The sequence below is a fragment of the Semicossyphus pulcher genome, unplaced genomic scaffold (genome assembly GCF_022749685.1).
Source record: "Semicossyphus pulcher isolate SPU_LCO1_2020_fin unplaced genomic scaffold, fSemPul1.0.p SCAF_18, whole genome shotgun sequence".
Taxonomy (NCBI): Eukaryota; Metazoa; Chordata; class Actinopteri; order Labriformes; family Labridae; genus Semicossyphus; species Semicossyphus pulcher.
In genome coordinates this window covers 26,500,001-26,503,393 of record NW_027211691.1, presented here as the reverse complement: position 1 = coordinate 26,503,393, position 3,393 = coordinate 26,500,001, and the positions used below count along the sequence as shown (strand labels likewise).

General features: G+C 44.8%; 1 protein-coding gene across 3 annotated transcripts in view; it reads right to left on the bottom strand.

The window, feature by feature from the left end:
• Nucleotides 1-2,655: 2,655 nt before the first annotated feature.
• The window catches only part of actr3b (actin related protein 3B), a 10,541-nt gene continuing 9,803 nt past the window's right edge, over nucleotides 2,656-3,393 (bottom strand). For all 3 annotated transcript variants that reach the window (XM_069667109.1, XM_069667108.1, XM_069667110.1), the window contains exon 12: nucleotides 2,656-3,393. This exon is cut by the window's right edge and continues 1,041 nt beyond it. The gene's annotated coding sequence lies outside the window, so the exon portion shown is untranslated.

Genomic DNA, 3,393 nt, shown 5'->3' with positions numbered 1-3,393 from the left:
TCTCACCTAAACTCTGTTGAAATTCCCGTCATTGATGCCGATGTGGAGTTGTTAATTGGAACCAATGTTCCAAAAGTAATGGAACCATGGGAGGTGGTTAACAGTAATGGTGAAGGACCGTATGCCATCCGAACCCTATTGGGCTGGGTTATTAACGGGCTACTGAGAGGAGGCAGTGAGACTGAGAGCAGCTGTCACACCATTACAGCCAACCGGATATCCATCGCTCACATAGAGGAACTGCTGGTGACGCAGTATAACCATGATTTCAATGAAAAAACGACAGATGAAAAGCCAGAAATGTCCAGAGAAGATCTTAAATTCATGAACATTATGAACAGCTCGGCTGAATTTAATAATGGACATTACTGCTTGAGATTACCTTTCAGAAATGAGGACGTTGTCATGCCCAATAATCGCCACGTCGTTGAGCAAAGGGCCCTCATGCTGAAAAGGAAATTGGAGAAAAATTCTACATTCAAGGCGGAGTACACTCAGTTTCTCAACGATGTTATAAACAAAGGCTATGCAGAGAGGGTGCCAGAACACCAGCTGGAAAGAAACGCAGGTAAAGTCTGGTACATCCTGCATCATGGCGTGCACCATCCAAAAAAGAAAACTTTGAGAGTGATGTTTGATTGTGGGTCAAGCTTCAAAGACACCTCACTCAACAGTCAGTTACTGCAAGGACCGGACTTGACAAATTCTCTGTTTGGAGTCCTCACAAGATTCCGTCAAGAACCCATTGCAGTGATGGCGGATATACAGGCAATGTATCACCAAGTTAACGTTGCAAAACAGGATGTAGACTTTCTCCGCTTCCTCTGGTGGCCAAATGGGGAACTGGCACAACATCTCACTGAGTACAGAATGACAGTTCACCTGTTTGGCGCAACATCATCACCCAGCTGTGCTAGCTTTGCTTTAAGAAAGACTGCTGAGGACAACAAGGCAGCATTTCCAGCACATGTCATTGATACCATCAAGCACAATTTTTATGTGGACGACTGCTTGAAGTCCTTGCCGTCAGAAGCTGAAGCCACAGCTTTGGTGAGAGACCTGACAGCTTTGTGCCAGTTAGGAGGCTTTCAGCTGGTAAAATGGATCAGCAACAACAGATCAGTGCTGGAATCCATTGAAGTGGAAAAACGAGCCAAGGAAGTAAAGGAATTGGATTTGGACAGAGACAATCTCCCTGTGGAGAGAACACTGGGATTGCAGTGGTGCGCAGAAACTGACACCTTCAGGTTCAAAATGGCATTACAAGAAAGACCATTTACAAGACGGGGTATTTTGTCTGTCATAAGCTCAGTGTACGACCCTATTGGATTTTTAGCACCCTTTATCTTACCTGTCAAGTTGATGCTGCAAAATCTTTGTAGGCTGAACTACAGTTGGGATGAGCACATCCCTCAAAGCTACCAGCAGCAGTGGGTCGGTTGGCTAGAAGATATAAAAAGGCTCAGTACATTAAGTGTGCCAAGATGTGTCAGGCCTAAAGACAACGGACAGCTCATGAGTGCCCAATTACATCATTTCTCCGATGCTAGCGAGGATGGGTACGGCACAGTCTCCTACCTGCGGCTGCAGAATGAAAGGAACCAGGTTCACCTTGCCTTCCTCCTGGGAAAGGCACGAGTTGCTCCAGTAAAGAAAATGACAATTCCAAGGATGGAACTAACAGCCGCTGTGCTTGCAGTGAGGGTCGACAGGATGTTGAAAGCAGAGCTGCAATTAAAGCTGGAAAATTCTATCTTCTGGCACAGATGGATTTGGGACTACTACCTCTGTTACAGGAACGACAACGGTGGATAAAGGACAAGAGAAGCTTTGTTGCAGGAGATATTGTTCTGGTGGCGGACTCCACTGCTCCTCGCGGATCCTGGCTGTTAGGGAAGGTACTGCAGACCTTTCCTGACACACATGGACTGGTGCGGTCTGTCAAAGTTCAGACCAAGTACAATATATTGGAGCGACCGATTACGAAGATCTGTCTGCTGTTGGAAGCGGATTAAAGACTCTTGTAAAGACTCTGAGCTTGGGATCAAATTGACTCTATGGACACATGAACATCACTGAAAAAAGAAGAAACTATTGTAATTGGCTTCAAATGTTCTATGGAGGAAATTGTTATGTTATTATACAGTAACAATTAGGGGCCGGTGTGTTGCAGCCAATTCAGACTTGTGTATGTTTGTGTGCGTGAATGTGGGTGTGTGTTCATGATAGGCACTTTGGTTGCTATTGGTTACCTGCACCGCTGTGGGCATAGGTGGTGATTAGTCACATGGAGGCTAGATAGGGGAGACACAGGTGATCAGTGATTAGGGACATGAGAATCAGTGGAAGCCACACAGTTTTTCAACCGTGTCTGTTTGTGTGTCGAGTAAGTTTTTGGTACAGTCGTTTTACACCGTCTTTTTGTAGGTGTTATTAATGTTTTGATCTAATAAAGTGTTAAACGCATACGATGGAGGACCTCATTTTTTACACACCAGCATGAGTTGGAAAGGCTTCAAGTTCCCTCAAGCGGCTTTTTTTTGTGGATCGATTGCCGCTACAGAAATCTTGATTCTGACTTTAACTACTTTTTAAGCTAGCTCATGGAGAAAGTGAGGAGACGAGCGGAGGAGAACAAGTCAGACACACACAGAGTCAGTGTGGAAGGTGAGTGTTTATTATTAAATCAGTGACATTCAGTGAGTCCACTGCAGCCGTGTGCTCGTCTTAATAATCACGTTGACTGTTGAGACACAAAGTCTTCTTTTCATCCACAGACAGAAACTTATCATCCTGATTCAACAGCTCACACCTCTTCATCAATCATTGACGTGTTCATGCAGACCAGAGTCTGGAGTCTGACTGCACTTCTGTCTGTGTGACACTCGGTCCTCACACAGCACTGCCTCAGATCAACACACACACTTTGTACTCGCACCTCATGGTTGAGACCTGCTCCTGGATCAGATTCACGCCTCAGAGCAGCCTCAGCAACCACAACATACACAATATTTATATATATTTGTGTCTATAGTTAATAATATATGTGATCTGATAATTCTCTTCTGTTAAACTCTTTACAAATATAGACGCTCTGAGCGCACACACGCACAAACACACACACACACACACACACACACGCACACACACACACGCACACAGCTTGTGATTCAGGGTCACATCAGTCACTTCTGGAGGATAATATATGAAAAACAAACAGACTGTTCTTATTTAAAAGGAAGAGCAGGTTGAACGTCTCTGTGTACGCTGACGATGTGACTGAGCTGTGAGTGAAGCAGAAACTAGGAGAGTGTGTAGAGTGACGGGGTGGAGAAACAGAAGATGGGAAGAGGACAGAGATCACAGCAGAACTCAAAACAACAGATCAGCATT